We start from the raw sequence: 17,380 nt of genomic DNA, 5'->3' as shown, positions 1-17,380 counted from the left end.
CAGTGAGGGCTCCCTCGGGACTGATCCTCCGACAGTGAGGATACTGTCAGTCTGTCACAGCAGCTCTAATGCAATCATAGCCCTGAAATGGCTACAATTAGCGACAATCCTCTGATTCAAAGGCAAGAACCTTGAGACACTGACATTGAACAGTCTCTTGGACGAGAATGAACATTTACGGATCTTTGTGGTGTAGTGAAACTCCATGCATACTCAGTATTACAGGATAAGGACATTTGTAATGGTTTGTGGCAGTGAGCTGGACTCCTAGTACTACATCATCACAGCCTCTCCCTTGTATTTAAACAGCCAGTGAGCTATACGATCCAATGTGACCGTTCAGGTGGAGTGAATGACAGAATTAGAAATCAAGAGCTGACTTGCAGATGGGAGAGGTCAGTATTCATGATAAATGCTTTGTTTGTGTTTTTGTATGTGGAATGTAGGAGTTGAATTATTTTTCCTGAGCAGGTTGAATTATGTTGAGAATTGCAGTAGGTCATACATTGGCAGACTGACAGCTAGTTAGAAATCAAGGCAATGAAATTAACCAATAGGCAAGAGACAACAGCAAAGTAGAGAGGGAAAAATATAGAGAGAATGAAACACTCTTTGTGGACAGAAGTAGACAGATTGATGTAGGGGCATCAGATAGAAGAACAATAGGATGGGCAGGAGTTGGTGTAATAGTAAGGTCAGTCACCTAGTAATGTAGAGGCCCCAGCAAGTCCCCTAAGAACACGAGTTCCTGTGGTGGAATTGTAGCAGCTTTTTCTATTGCTATGTACATGTGGAATGTGGGTGTCACTGGCTGGGCCCAGTCCCTAGTTGCCCCTTGAGAAAGTGGGGGTGAGCTGCCATCTTGAATCGCTGCAGTCCACTTGTTGTGGGTTGACTCACAATGCCCTTCGGGGTAGGAATTCCAGGATTTTGACCCAGTGACAGTGAAGGAACAGGAGTATATTTCCAAGTCAGGATGGTGAGTGACCTGGAGGGAAGCTTGGTGGTGTTCCTATGTATCTGCTGCCCTTGTCCTTCTAGATGAAAGTGGTTGTGGGTTTGGAAGGTGCTGTCTGAGGATCTTTGGTGAATTGCTGCAGTGCATCTTGTAGATGGTACACACCTACTACTGAGTATCGGTGGTGGAGGGAGTGGATACTTATGGATATAATGCAAATCAAACAGGTAGGATGATGTCAAGCTTCTTGAGTGTTGTTGGGACTGCACTCATCCAGGCAAGGGGGGAGTATTGCATCACACTCCTGACTTGTGCCTTGTTGATGGTGGACAGGATTTGGGAGTCAGGAGGTGAGTTACATGCTGAGGTATTCCTGGCCTCTGACCTGTTCTAGTAGCCACGATATTGATATGGTGAGTCCAGTTGAATTTCTGGTCAAAACTGGTGGAATTTAAACTGAATTAACAAGAAAATCCAGAATTAACAGCTAGTTTCATTAACAGTGAACACAAAAGTACAATTGGTTATTGTGAAAACCTACCTGGCCCACCAGTCACCTTCAGGGAAGGAAATCTGCTATCCTTACCCAGTTTGGCCTAGCATTTCCCATGGCTAACCCATAGCCAACATATCCCTGGCCACTATGGGCAATTTAGCATGGCCAATCCACCAAACCTCTGGAGCAAACCCACGCAGATATGGGAAAAACACGCAAACTGTACACAAATAGTCACCTGAGGTTGGAATCAAACCCTGTTCCCCCCCCCCCCCGGCGCTTTGAGGCAGCAGTGCTAACCACTGAGCCACCCAGTCTCAATCCTCTGTATTTAGTCTTGGCTTTGTGACATCACTCCCAGCTCTGAGGCAGAAGGTGTATCATCCAGGCTGACCTTCCCAGTGGAGGATTGAGGTGGAACTGCATTGATGTGCTGTCTCAGTAACTTCAAACAAAGGCTCCATCTGCTTTTGCAGTACAAAAGATTCCACAGTACTATTTCAGAGAAGAGCATGGAAGGTCTACCTGATGTCCAGGCCAATATTTATCTTGCACCAAATATAACTGATGGTGCTGTTTCTGGAACCTAAAAACTTCAAAAGGCTCTGCTTTGGGACATCCTGAAGGCACGTACAGTGCTATATAAATGCAAGTCATTGTTCAACTTTTAAAAAGTCATATTACAAGTGGTAGATTGTCCAATAGTATCCAGCTGTATTTTAATATTTTAATACATTCATTAGATACCTAATTAACACGATACAGTGAAATGTCAGTGACAAGCTGATGTCAGGAGGTCAGCTGAGACATTGGGAAGTTACATTTTTTCTTGACGGCTTTTTGAAAGCTGGCCTGTCCATTTGAACAACAGAGGCCCTGTCACTTTAAAACAGTGCAGCCTCTCACTGGCCAAAGGACCCTCATACCCCTTTATTATCAGACACTAAATCTCCCCTTCAATTTGCATTCATGCTTAAACCTCAATGTGTTCCTGTGGGACAGCTGCAGCCTTTAAATAGCTTCAGCTGGTCAAGGGAGCTTGAAACGTTTCAGACTGTTGGGATCAAGTGCTTGGTAGGTGCCGTCTTCTTATTCATTTCTGTTCTGTCTCTAGGTATTGATTATCAGGCCATGTCAGGAACAGTGAAGCATTTTAAAAGGAAGAGAAAAAGGGAAGGCTGGAACTGTTTTCCTTAGGATAGAGAAGGTTGGAGGAGATGAAATCGGGTTTGCAGGAAGCAAAAAATTTGTTAAGACCGGGTAGGCTGAAACTGTTTCCACTGCCAAGAAGTGTCAGTAACTACAGGGTGTGGTGCTGGAAAAGTACAGCAGGTCAGGCAGCATCTGAGGAGCAGGAGAATTGACATTTTGAGCAAAAACCCTTCGTCAGGACATACATCCTGACCGATGTATGTCTGAAACGTCAATTCTCCTGCTCCTCGGATGCTGCCTGACCTGCTGTGCTTTTCCAGAACCACACACTTTACTCTAATCTCCAGCATCTCCAGTCCTCACTTTTGCCCAATAACTACAGGAACCCATTTAAGATTACTGAGGAGAGAAACAGAGGCGCAAAGAAACTTTCTTTCAGGCGGGGCGTAGTTGTGATCTGAAAGGGCAGTGGAAGCAAATTTAAAAGGCACTTTCAAAAGGGAATTGAGTGAATAAGGGACAGGTCTATGGGGTGTGGTGAAACTAATTGGATAGCTCATTCCAAGGGGGCAGATACATATCCGACGGACTGAATATCTTGCTCCATGCTGTATGTTTCTAAGATAGTGAGTGGATGAGGAGGGGGAGGGGGCTGCTGGCAGCTGTTGAAGATTTTCTTTATCTTGTCCCACAGTCAGTCTTATTCCCAGAACCAGTTGCTGCTACTTATGGTGAAAGAGTGTGTAGACCATTAGTTTGCCGTCCTGCAGTGGTGAATTGCAACTTAAGATTGAGCCCTTTATTAATGATTCTTTCATGGGATGTGAACATTTCCAGCAAGGCCAATGTTTATTGTGAATGCCTCTGACAAAATGCAGAAGAATGAGGAAAAAAGGGATCAGTGTCGCAGGCAACACTGATTTCAAGCTCTTCTTCGTAACTTTAGGTAAATTTACCAACGGTAAGTGAGGTAGGAATGATGCACTAATGCCCTGTCTTTTAAGAATTATCAGGTAAACCATGATCTCATTGACTGGCTGAGCCAGCTTGATGGGCTGAATGGCCCTTGTCTGTCTTACATCTTACAGCTCCTATTCAGTGGCATTTTTAATGAAAGTTCGGGGGCAAAATAAGAAGAGTAACCTCCATAACACTTTAGAGCTGTTTCTGAAGTGCAGTGTAGAAAATACAGCAGCTAGTGTCTGTACAGCAAGTTCTCACAAAAGAAATAACAACAAGCAGTTAATCTGTTTCTTATTGCTATTGGATAACTGTCAGCAGTGACATCAGGGACTTCACCCTTGTTCTTCCTCAGCTTATTGCTGTGTGATCCTGCGCATATACCTGTTTTTATCTGCTCACAAATGCCCCCTACTGGCAGCCAGCTAATTTCCGACCTTCGGCTTTGAGACAAAGGTGGAGGCCATTCAGTCCCAGGAGCCTGTTCTGTCATTCAATTAGATGGTGACCGGTCTGTGTCTCAACTTCATTCTCCTACCTTTTGATTATAATTACCCCCTTATCCAACAGGCTTGACTCCAGACACTTGTAGATTTTAAGATTTTGTAGGGAAATTCCAAAATTCTGAAACTTTGAGAGTCTGACATGAGGTGCAAAGGTGGGTCAACTTAAGTAGATTAGATTCCCTACAGTGTGGAAACAGGCCCTTCGGCCCAACAAGTCCACACCAATCCTCTGAAGAGTAACCCACCCAGACCCATTTCCCTCCAACTAATGTACCTAACACTACGAGCAATTTAGCGTGGCTGATTAACCTGACCTGCAAATGTTTGAATTGTGGAAGGAAACCGGAGCACCCGGAGGAAACCCACGCAGACACGGGGAGAATGTGCAAACTCCGCGCGGACAGTCTTTTGAGGTTGGGATTGAACCTGGGTCCCTGGCGCTGTGAGGCAGCAGTGCTAACCACTGATCCACCGTGCCATCCGAAGTTCAATCCTCCAAGGCAAAATAACTCACTAGCTGGACAGGCAGTTATAAACCTTTTTTTTTAAAAAAAAAACTTGCATTTACTCCAATGTCCTTTCATTTAAATAGGTAAAGAAAGAATATTGAGCATGCAAAATAAGGAAGAAAGAGTCAACAGAGGCAAACTGAGTAAAGTAGCAGGGCATTCTATCGTAGTAGTGAACGACAGTGTTATCAATCAGTCTGCCATCTCTATGTTTGGAATGTAATTATGCAAGTGTTGTTTCGGAATGAGTCCCAGATGTTGTCTCCATTCCCCTTTCACAAGTTCTTGTGTTTGCCTGCGAACACAATAATCACTTTCATGTCCCTCCTGCCTTGTGAGTTTCTGAGGTGGGGTGGGTGCTGTCCTTTTCTGTCTATAAGTTTGACTTGGACAGTGGTTGCACAAGCTGAGAAACAGCAAACCAAACTGCATGTGAAAGCCAATTTCACCTGTTCTGTTTTCAAACAGGAAACAGAAAATCTCCCTGTTTCAATAAACAATGACACCCCTCAAATGGGATTCTGCTGTGTCCCCAAACCTCATCCCTCCGGGCAGATCATCTGACTAAAAAGAAGATTTAGTACTTGTATGGTTTATTTATAAACAGTACGTCCGTGTATATGGACCCAGAATACCTAACCAGTCACTTCAATCAAGGTACCAAACAATAGTATGTTCTGAGAAGTACATTTAATGCAGCTGCAGCGTTTTGAATTTAAAAGTTATTTTGAACTTGTCAGACCACAAGGCACAAAGCCTTCCACGCCTAAGGGACATTGCAGAATGTTTCAGGTCTAACAATAACAATTATGTAGACAAACATGGCAATTATTTAGCACGCAGCAAGGTCACACAAACAGCGGATGAGAGAAATAGCCCACAGCCACCTATATTTTTTGTGTTGTAATATTAGTCGAGTGATAAAATTGGTCCAGGGCATTGGAAGAATTCCTCCTGCAATTGGCTGGAGAAAACAGTCTTTAAAGAATGCCTTGATTTAATGTCTCAACTGAAAATCACCTATCACCACGTTTGAAAACTGATGGATATGGTCAGACATTGACCTTCATTACTGATGATAGTTACGTGTTACTATGTGGCACAGATGTAGGAAGTTCCCCTTTTTGATCAGTGGCCTGCATTTATTTAGATAATCTCAGATAATATATTAATCCCATTAACCTAAATCCCTCTGGTGGTGAAGGGTGATCCCTTTGCATTTCTTCTCAAGAGCATTAATCAGTGACCATCACCAGAAACAGACCCTGTGCAGATTTCAAATGAAAGCAGTCATCCTCAGCTGCTTCAGTCCAATAGCCCAGGATCCATTTACAAATGGACAGTGCACAGTTCTGACAGTTTTCTTCCCAAAACTCTCTTGGAAGGATGAATTGGGCTGGATGTCTGTCAGCAGGCTATCATACTGTGGGTGGAATCACAGTCATGCCTCATCCATTCCACACAGGCACAAAGTGTGTGGATTTTTGCTCAGTGGGTTGCACTCCCATGCTCTGAGGCAGTGGTTTGTGCATTCAAACTGCACTCCAGAAACTTATAGAATCATAGAGTCATACAGCATGGACACAAACCCTTCGGTCCAACCAGTCCACACTGACCATGTTCCCAAACTAAACTAGTCTCACCTTCCTGTGCTTGGCCCATATTCCTGATGAAGGGCTTTTGCCTGAAATGTCGATTTTCCTGCTCCTCGGTTGCTGCCTGACCTGCTGTGCTTTTCCAGCACCACTCTGATCTAAACTCTGTCCTCACTTTTGCCCATATCCCTCCAAACCTTTCCCATTCACATACGTACCCAAATCCAAAGAAATGCCGCACAGTCAGAGACGTTATCTTAAAAATTAGCTGTAAAACTAATCTGCCATCTCAGAGGGACACAAAATGGCATTACTCAAGAGGAACAGAGGTTTTCTCTCCTTTGTCCTGATTAATACTTACTCCTTAATAAACATCTCTAAAGTCTTGTTGTTTGATAGGGCATGACATGTGGAAGTGCACTGTCCCATTGCAACTTTGAAAGTACTAAGTTTGCTGTAAATTGGTTTGTGTTCAGCACTTAAGCGTCAGGTTTCTGGGAAAGCGAGAGACATTGTCCCGAACACTAACTTCGTTGTTTTTCTCTTCACAGGACAGACCAACCTGCTGAGTGTGTACAGATTTTTCTGTTTTGGGTTTCATTTTCCAAGTCTCCCTTATTTAAAATAATTTTTGTCCACTGGTGAGTCCATTCATAAACTTGTGGAAGCTTACACAGACAAAATAGCTGTGTGGTCTATCGTACCCCAGCCCTGTACTGGAGATTTCTCCTCCAATTCTGAACTTTAATCCAATCCCCCTCCGTCACTACTGGCAGCTATCCCTTCAACTAGACTCTAAAATTTACTCCTTAAACTTCTCTATCCTTTCTCTATTTCACTTTACAACTCCCTTCAAACTGACCTGTTCAAATGTTTAGCCGTTTGCCTAACATGTCTGTTGTTGCTGCTTTGAAGTGGCTGGGAATTTTGTTCATGAGGCTGTAGAACTGAAGGCCATTGTCATCACATTCAATTCTGAAAAATTTATTGTGAGAATGAACAATTTAGATGTGCTGATAATCCCAGTTAATGATCTATAATGTACAGATGAAATGGGGTGGCATGGGCTTTGTCAGATTCATTATTTATTGTTCCACAGAATTCATGTCCCCTGTAAAGGTGCTGACTCATGTTTGTTTGCTGGTACAACTGGCTTTTAACGAGCCAGCACAGGCACAGTGGATCGAATGGCCTCCCCTGTACTGTAAGATCCTAAGTAGGAGTAGGACAACCATCAAGTGACTATTGCAAGTGTCCATCACAGAAGTAGCTGTGAGCCTGACCTAGGAAGGGAAAATGCCATTCAGATTGTACAAATGTGTTGATTTTCTCTTCGTTGAAGGCTTTTCATTACCAGTTGCATAATGACAATTAGTGTATAGGAGAGGGAGCTGTAAACATCCAGTTGGTAACAAGGTTCACTTAGTGCAGGAGGGATGTGAGGCCTCCTAAGCTGGGCAGGCCAGCTAGCCAATTGCAAGAATGGGAGCAGTGGGTGGCAGGTAGGTGACCAACAGAGTTCAGGATCAGTGGTGCTGGAAGAGCACAGCAGTTCAGGCAGCATCCGACGAGCAGCAAAATTGACGTTTCGGGCAAAAGCCCTTCATCAGGAATAAGATGAGGTGGGGGAAGGGGAAATGAGGAAGCTGTTGAAGTCCACATTGATGCCCTGGGGATCAACAGAGTTGCTGACCCTAACCAAACTGCTGTTCTTGTGTGAGTTTAAGGTGAACGTTGACAGCTTTCAAACATGATACTTGTCAGCAAATGTAAATGAATAAATTAGAGTCATTAAGGGCCCTGCTGCATGAGTAAACTCCCAAGCATTTTTTTCAGTATTACAGAGATCTTAGTTCAGTGCTTGATCCTCCTCAGGATTAGTTGCCCCCTTCTCTCTTAGTTATCAATCACCTCAGATCCACCTTGCTCAACAATCAGATTTACCCATTTGACCAATGCACATGACAACTTTCCTGATTGGGAGGTTTTGTCACTTGGACCCCATTCTTTACAGATATTTAAACAGCATTCCCACCCAAGTAAGACTATTCATGATCACTGGGAGAAGATGCCAAAACACAAGCATAATTTTGACCCTCAGCCAATATTCTGGCCCACACAAGCTCCTTGTTCAGGGACCTAGTCTCTGCTTTACTTATTTCCATTCCATACCCTAGGGCTCTCTAACATGCCTAGTAGCATGTGCAAATCCAACAGCCAACCAGCCTAAATGCTCTGTAGCTCAGGAGAATCCACTGAGATTATGACACCAACCATGACCAACTGAACCAATCCCCAAAACGGCAACTCTGCAACACCTCAATAAAAAGAAAAATCTTGTCAAGCATCTATCTCCACGACAAATAAGTCTAAATGTAAGAAAACTTCCTCTATCAACTATGATTTAGCAGGTAGCACTCTCTCTTACCCAATTCAGACATGTGGGTTCAAGTCTTACTCCAGAGACTTCACCACATAATCCAGGTTGACTCACCCAGTGCAATAGTGGAGTGTTTCAGTGTTGTATTTTTTAAATGAGATATTAATCCAGGGATCTACCAGCATGACTCTCATGTCAACATCACCAAAAAAAACAAGATAACCTGATCGTTATCTCATTGCTGTTTGTGGGAGCTATGCACAAACTAGCTGCTAAATTTCCTGTTTCAACAATAAGAAGTATTTCATTGACTGTAAAGTGTTTTGGGACATCCTGAAATTGTGATGCAAGTCTTTTCCTCTTCCTCCCTACATTCCAGCACCCTCTTCTGCTGATGCTTTTCGGAGGTAAATTTGAGCTGTGATATGTCCTTCAACAGCATTGCTGATGTGTTTAAGGACAATGACTAGCCCTTTCAGAACACAGAGATTGGGTGGAGAGTTCTGAAATCTCCAGGAGTAGGATGGTGGGCAAGGTGGGCTGGAGGAATAAGGGAATTTGAAAATAAAAATGATAACTCTTAAAGAAAGGCAGCTACTAAAAGTCTGAAACAAATACAAAACACATTGCATGAAGTCAGCAGGTCTGGCTGCATCTGTGGAGAGAAAGACATTAATTACTCTGAAGAAGAGTATTGCAGACTCGAAACATTAACTCTGTTTCTGTCTCCACAAATGGTGCCTGACCTGCTGACTTCCTGCAGCGTTCTCCGTATTTGTTTCAAAACCATTTAAATTGAATCCATACTTAATATATAACCAGCCAGAAAGATCTCACGTGGGATTTTCTGCAGGGTTATCTTATTCATTCAGTTGTAAAAAAAAATCAATAAGCACTGACATTTTAAGCTCACTGCAGCGGATTGGTATGTCCTTGCCCAGGTCTTTCCGCATATTTGAACTGGTTCAGCCATTTCTGTTGGGTGAAGGCAGTAAGAAAATTCCGAATGAAAGAAAGATGACAAATCTGTAAGAAGTCTGAAGGGGCCAAATGACAATCTGCTCAGAAAGATATTGGCAGCTTGAAATCATGCCTCTGCTCTGTGCTGGTGTTTCTGCTCCTTCCATCCCCTCCACCTCTTCCCACCTTTGACCTCACCCCATCAGCATGTCCTTCTCACCCTTTTGCCCTCATGTGCTTATCCATCTTCCCCATTAAATGCGTCAACATGAGGCACCTCAGTGACTCCCTGTGGGAGCAAGTTCCACGTTCTGAGTAAATATGTTTCTCCTGAATCCCCCAAGGGATTTATTAGTGCCTGATATTTGTAGTGTCATAGCTACTGTATTCACACAAATGGAAACAACGTCTTTACGCCAACCCTGTGAAAACCCCTTCTGAATATTAACGTCTTCTATCCTTTAACCCTCAGCCTTCACTTTATTGCAGAAAAGAATGTCAGCCTGTTCAGCCTTTCCTGATATGTAGAACTGCAAACCAGACTAAGCTTGTTTGATTTAATCTCACATTGTGCGATCTGCTAGGTTCGCACTTCACTCAGGAGTTGGGTTGTGTTTGGACTGAGTTTGAGGAGACTCGACATACATCACAGAACTGAAAGCTTGTGTGGTGGGAGGGTTGCTCTATGATAACTAGTCCTGAGTGCCCTCTCCACTTGCGGGACGTGACATTGGCTGGCAACGAGAACCCGCAGGAAGCCTCCGCGCATGCATATACTGGTGTCACCAGCTCAGGGTAAGGAGGCTGGCGCCAAAGAGTGGTGAGTTGGAGCACCTGGACACTGTACTACCTGTGAGCCATGGAACTTGTGCCCAGGGGAATTTGGTAACTGCACTTGATATCCCACACCTCCAGCTGCCAAAAAAGCCATTAAACTAGCTTCCAGTACATGGCAGTATCATTGTCTGGCCATGACATCATTTTCCTTCATTCCTTGTACATCTTTTGGTGGCATTCACTATAAATTGTGTGGAGTATCTCTCTCTCTCTCCAATGAGTTGCAGACAGAGGCAATACTGTGGGACAACAGCACCACCACTATTAGCAGAATGGTAATTACAGATTAATTTATTTGGTAAACTCTGGTAGAAACGTCAATGTAGAATTCAAAGAAGAATTAACACAAAGTATGGTAAAAAAAAAGTAGTTCTTCAGAGAAGAACATAAATGAGAAATAATTCCGATAGTGGTTTTACAGCATTTAAGATATGCCAAGGAATGAAGTGAATTTGAAGAGTCATCAGTCTCCTGTTGTAAGAGCCAGTATCTGTGTAGCAAACTCCCATAGACAATCAAATAATCTGTTGTTAGTGATACTATCTGAGGAATAAATATTGTACCAGGGTATCCGTTTGAGAGTGATTGGGAGGAGGTTTGATCCATTGGGATTCTATACAGTGGGAAAAGGTTTGATCCTTTGGGTGAGTAATTCAGCTCAGTAGCCTCGAATTGGAGGGACCAGATGGTAAACCACTGGCATGTTACAGAAGTCCTATTGACGTTGTTGTCAATGTACATTATTTTGTTCACATTGTTGCACATATACAGATTCCCTCACTTTTCTTTATTCATTTGTGGGATTTGGGTGTTGCTGGCTGGCCAGCATTAATAGACCATCCCTGTTTGCCTCTTGAGAAGGTGGTGGTTAGCTGCCATCTTGAATCGCTGCAGTCCACGTGCTGTGGGCTGACTTATTACAGTTAAATATATTAACCTCCCACCACCCTTTTTTTTAAAAGTTGACATTGAATCTTTATATATTGTGACTATTTAATTACACCTTCCTAAGATGTCACATGCACTTCTATTCCATTCCGAGCTGAACAACTGGCTCTCCATTTCTGGTATCACATAGTATTCATGCATGCCAACTTAACAAGTCCTGGGAATGATTCACGTCAGCTTTTCCGAAGATACATTTATCCAGAGCTATTTCCACTAGCCGTGCTGCGGATGCTGTTGGAAACTGGCATTTTAAACTGAAGGATGGTTACTGACAGGTCAGTTATTTCACCATGATGTCACAGAACAATGCTTTACATTACTCACTACCAGACAGCCATTCATCTCTTTCCTTGGATTTATCGCTCATCCTTAATTACTCTGAGAAGGTGGTTCGGAACTTTCTCCGTCATGGTTTCAGACAACTGAGTAGATCACTCTTAAAACAAAGCGCTGGAGAAATTCAGTGGGTCTGGCAGTTCCGTGGAGACAGAAAGAGTTAACTGCCTAATTATCCACTTTCTCAACCTAAGCTGTCTGCTTCAATGGTTTATGCTTAGGTCTATCTGCGCAACCTTTACAATTGGATTCTTTATTTTAAAATGCCCTTCTTCGTACTTGTTATCAAAATGCATCACTTTACACTTCTCAGAATTAAATTTAATCTGCCATCTGTCTTCCAAACCCATCATCCTGTGCCTTCTTGAAATCTATCACTTCTCTTCAGAGTTCGCAAGGTTTTGTGTCATAGGCAAATGTTGAAAGCCCACCCTCTGTGCAAGTCAGGAGCATTAATCAAGGAAGGCAGTGGTCCTATTGGCAATGCCTGGGAAATTGTTGTGTGTACAACCCTGCAGTCTGACAAATACCCAATCCCCGCTACTGTACTTCCTGTTGCTCAGTCATGCTGTCATTGTCCCTTTTATTCCAAGGAGCTGCTAATTTGCGAACGTGTCTGTGATCTGGCACTTTATCAAACATCTTTTCTGAATCCGTGCAGATCACATTAATGGCACTACCATGATCAACTCTCTTTGTTACTCATCCAAAAACCCAATCAAAAACAGAAATTGCCGGTGAAACTCAGCAGATCCGGCAGCATCTGTGGGAAGGAAGCAGAGGTAACATTTCAAGTTACCGAACCAAAACATTTCACAAGCAATTTGTTTTTATTTCAGATCTCCTGCATACGCACTTATTTGTTTTAAAAACTCAATTAAATCAATTAAGCATGATTGTCAAAGATAAATTACTTCTAGTTTAATATTTGAACCTATAAATAATGTTATATATGTAAAAATAGGGTAATATCAATATACAGTTAACTCAGAGAGTAGTGGGGAATGAAACGCATTACCTGCAATAGTAGAAGACTCAATAGTAGTAGAGGGCATTTAAATGGTCATTGGATAAATATATGGATGGGAATGGAATAGTTTAGGATAGATGAGCTTCAGATTGGTTCCACAGGTCGGCGCAACATCGAGGGCCGAAGGGCCTGTCCTGCGCTGTCATGTCCTATGTTCTATATACATGAAATAGATATGTGTATTGGATAAAAAATACATGTCTGTGTGAATTTATATGAAATCTTATTGCCCAATGTTTGATCCTTCCTGTTCATGCCAGTTGAATGACCTATCCAATAAATCTAACTTCACTGTTCTTTTCACAGCTCTGCAAATTCTTCCTTTTCAAGTATATGTTCGAAACCCTATTGGAAGTTGTCATCAAATCTACTGCCAACACACTTTCAGGTAACTTCACTGACAGTTTCAGGGTGTGGCCGTTCTGTAGAATGCCAAGTGCCCAACTCAACCAATGATAGCTAGTGAGGCTCATCAGCAATGAGGCTGCCAATGCTGTTGGAAAACCTGCCGGTTTTCATTATCAGCAATTCAGAACACCACGAGTTCAGCTCTTGCAGAACTTAAAAACTGAGCTATCCTGCAACCTTGCAACTCTCTCGGCTGCTAACTTACTTTAAAAATAAAATTATTGGTCCCCAAGCAGATATAAAGTGGAACAAAAACAATGAGAATAAAACCAAGAGATTTCTCTTTCCCCTTTGTCAACGGTATTAAAAAAGAATGCAGTTCTGAAGAAGAGTTGGATTCAAAACAAATTCTGTCACAGATGCGACCTGATCTGCTGAGTTTCTCCAGAGTTCTGTGTTTCTGATATCACTTAAATTGAATTCATACTTAACATATAACCAGCTAGAAAAAAACTGAGTTTTGCAAACTTTTCTGTCAGTCAACTGAATGTTATCTTAAAATAAAACAAAGTACGGCTGGAGATGTTAAAGAACAGAAGCAGAAAATGCTGGAGACACACAGCAAGTCTGACTGTGTCTATGGAGAGAAAGTTGTGTTAATCTTTCAGGTAGTCAAAATCTATGTACCAGACTTGCTGAATTTCTCCAGTAATTTCAGTTTCTGTTTCTGCGTCTTACCTTGTCTCATGAATTCGGGTGTGGGGACAAAAGAAACACAATAAGCACCAACATTTTCAGTTAAGTGGAGCAGTCAAGAATGTCCTTGACTAGATCTTTGATCAGATTGGAATCACCATGTGCAGTTTACTGGGTGTGTCACAGAGGTCCTTGTGCAAGGTTCAGTAAACAGCAACCAACACGTCACGTTGCTGCACTTCAGACTTGGTTCACCCCCTCCACACCCTGCCCCGCCCCACTGTTGCTATGTGTCTATTGATGGTGGCCTAGTGGGACTTGTCACCACTTTGTCAGGTGGGGGCATCAAGAAGATATGGAATGACAGACAGGTGAGTGGAGTTTCCTGTGATCTGGAAGAGGTTTGAGGGGCCAAATGGGCCCACCCTTGAAAGTCTGCTCAGAAAGTCATTTGCATCTCGGAATGAGGCCATGTTGCCCACTTGCTCTGTGCTGGTGTTTCTGCAGCACACAATCCTCCTTCCACCCCTCCTGTTCATTTCACCTGATCAGCAGATCTTTCTCATTCTTTTACCCTCGCATGCATGTCCAACTTCACCTTTAAATGCATCAATATTCGTCACTGCCTGTGAGAACAAGTTCCACATTCTCATAACTGTCTGAGTAAAGACATTTCTCCTGAATTCTGTAAGGGATATATTACTCATTGAGTCATAAGTTAAAAATCACACAACATCAGGTTATAGTCCAACAGGTTTAATTGGAAGCACTAGTTTTCAGAGCATCGCTCCTGATGAAGGAGCAGCGCTCCGAAAGCTAGTGCTTCAAATTAAACCTGTTGGACTATAACCTGGTGGTGTGTGATTTTTAACTTTGTACACCCCAGTCCAACACCAGCATCTCCAAATCATTGAGTCATAGAATCATACAGCACAGAAACAGGCCCTTTGGTTCAACTTGTCCATAACAACCAAGTTTCGCAAGCTAAACTAGTCCATTTGCTTGCATTTGGCCCTATCCTTCCAAACCTTTCCTATTCATGTACCCGTCCAAATGTCTTTTAAATGTTTTAACTGCATCTGCATCAACGACTTCCTCTGGCAGTTTACTCCACATATGAACCACCCTCTGTGTGAAAAAGCTGCCCCTCAGATTCCCTTTAAATCATTCTCCTCTCACCATAAAATTATACCTCCTAGGTTTAAACTCCCCAACCCTAAGGCTTTATCTATGCCCCTCATGATTTTATAAACTTCCATAAGGTCACCCCACGGCCTCCTATTCTCCAGTGAAAAAAGGTATACTGCAGACAGTTCTGGTCGCCACATTACCAAAAGGATGTGGATGTTTTAGAGAGGGTGCAGAGGAGGTTCACCAGGATGTTGCCTGGTATGGAGGGTGCTAGCTATAGGAGAGGTTGAGTAGATTAGGATTATTTTCATTGGAATCAAGGAAGCTGAGGGGGGACCTGATTGAGGCCTACAAAATCATGAGAGGTTGGATAGAAGAAACTTTTTCCCAGAGTGGAGGAGTCAATTACTAGGGGTCACGAGTTCAAAGTGAGAGGGGAAAGGTTTAGGGGGAAATATATGTGCAAAGTTCTTCAGGCAGAGGCTGGTGGGGGCCTGGAATGCGTTGCCAGTGGAGGTGGTAGGGGCGGGAACGATAGCGTCATTTAAGATGTATCTAGACAGATACATGAATGGGCAGGGAGCAGAGGGATACAGATCCTTAGAAAATAGGTGGCAGGTTTAGATAGAGGATCTGGATCGGCATGGGCTTGGAGGGCCAAAGGGCCTCTTCCAGTGCTGGAATGTTCTTTGTAAGTCATGGTTTATCCAGCCTCTCCTTATATCTCAAACCCTAATGACTACCTGATATTTATAGTGCCTTAGTTGTTGTATTCACACAAATGGAAACAACTTCTTAATGCCAACCCTTAAGAAATTCCTTCTGAATATTCAAATCTCCTATCAAAAGGCCATCAGATCATTAAAATAGCAACAGAGCACTTGGTTTGACCCATCAAGCCTGCTCTGCCTTTCAATAGGCTCATGGCTGATCTGACATGCCTCACACCCACTTTCCTGCATTTTCCTCATAACCCTTATTTCCTCCATTGATCAAGAATCTCTCTATCTCAGCCTTAAATATACACAAAGACTCTGCCACCACAGCTCTCTCTGGCAAGGAGTTCCAACTCTTTCAGAGAAGAAATTCCTCCTCATCTCAGGCTGAAATTGGTGCCCATTTATTCTGAGACAGTGTCCTCTTGTCCAAGACCCTCCCATGAGGGGAAACATCCTGTCAGCATTGACCTTGTCAAGCGCTTATGAATCTGATATATTTCAATGAGATCATCTCTCATTCTTGGAATTTCCAGTAAATTGAGTCCCAACCTGTTTAGCCTTTGTTCATAAGACTCTACCCCATGCAAATGGTCACCCTCGTGAGCCTTCTATGAACTGCCTCCAATGAAATGATATTTTTCCTTAAATAAGGGGAGCAAAACTGCTCGCGGTGCTCCAGATGTAGTTTCATCAGCACATTGTACAGTTGCTCCCCTACTCTTACTCTCCAATGCCAACACTATTAGCCTTCCTGACTAGGAGTATAGGAACAGGAGGAAACCATGCAGCCCCTTGCGCCAACTCTGCCATTCCGTCAGATCAAGGCTGATCTGTGGCCTAACACCATGTGCCTGGCTTGGGGCCATAATCCTTGCTTAATAAAAAAAATTGTCTAAGTCGGAATTTAACAACTGAGTGAGCATTGACCACCATTTGAGGAAGAGGGTTCCAAACCTCCTGTGTGCTCCTTGTGTGTAGAAGTACTTTCTAACATCTCTCCTGAATGGCCTGGCTTTAATTCTTAGACTATGCCCCCATTTCTAGAATCTTCAACCAGTGGCAATAGTTTATCTTTATCCACCCTGTCTTTCCCTGCTAATATCCTGAACACCTCAATTAGATCACCAATTAACCTTCTTAATTCTAGAGAATAAAGGCCTAATTTGCCTAATCCCTCCTCATAATGTAACCACTGAAGTCCAGGTAACATCCTTGCAAACCTGCGTTGAACTCCCTCTAGGCCAAAGTATCCTTCTTATGGTGTTGTGCCAAGATCTGCTCATTGTACTTTAAGTGGGGTCTAACTAGTGTGTTGTATAACTGCAGCATAATATCTGCATTCATAAATCCAGCCCTTTAGATATGGAGGTAAAAACAAGGACTGCAAATGCTGGAAACCAGATTCGAGATTAGAGTGGTGCTGGAAAAGCACAGCAGTTCAGGCAGCATCCGAGGAGCAGGAAAATCGACTTTTCGGGCAAAAGCCCTTCATCAGGAATAGAGGCAGAGTGCCTGCAGAGTGGAGAGATAAATGAGAGGAGGGTGGGGTTGGGGAGAAAGTAGCATAGAGTACAATAGGTGAGTGGGGGAGGGGATGGAGGTGATAGGTCAGGGAGGAGGGTGGAGTGGATAAGTGGAAAAGAAGATAGGCAGGTAAGACAAGTCATGGGGACAGTGCTGAGCTGAAAGTTTGGAACTGGGGTGAGGTAGGGGAAGGGGGAATGAGGAAACTGGTGAAGTCCACATTGATGCCCCGGGGTTGAAGTGTTCCGAGGCAGAAGATGAGGTGTTCTTTCTCCAGGCGTCTGGTGGTGAGGGA

At 43.2% G+C, this 17,380-nt stretch overlaps 2 protein-coding genes across 6 annotated transcripts in view; one reads left to right on the top strand and one right to left on the bottom strand.

Moving 5' to 3' along the window:
- ache (acetylcholinesterase) overlaps positions 1-17,380 on the top strand; it is a 63,764-nt gene that overhangs the window by 15,048 nt on the left and 31,336 nt on the right. For 2 of the 5 annotated variants that reach the window (XM_043683427.1, XM_043683432.1), the window contains exon 2: positions 12,974-13,055. The gene's annotated coding sequence lies outside the window, so the exon portion shown is untranslated. Of the gene's footprint in view, positions 1-342; positions 396-2,469; positions 2,529-6,745; positions 6,818-12,973; positions 13,056-17,380 lie in introns of those variants that run through there. The other 3 variants (XM_043683431.1, XM_043683430.1, XM_043683429.1) reach the window with 3 other exon arrangements.
- Positions 1-17,380, bottom strand: part of LOC122544297 (mucin-3A-like) — a 141,580-nt gene that overhangs the window by 118,304 nt on the left and 5,896 nt on the right. The gene's annotated exons all lie outside the window — the stretch shown is intronic.

Source organism: Chiloscyllium plagiosum, chromosome 48 (assembly GCF_004010195.1).
Source record: "Chiloscyllium plagiosum isolate BGI_BamShark_2017 chromosome 48, ASM401019v2, whole genome shotgun sequence".
In the NCBI taxonomy this organism is placed as follows: domain Eukaryota; kingdom Metazoa; phylum Chordata; class Chondrichthyes; order Orectolobiformes; family Hemiscylliidae; genus Chiloscyllium; species Chiloscyllium plagiosum.
Note: the sequence above shows the minus strand (reverse complement) of the source record. Positions and strands in the feature narration are given on the sequence as shown.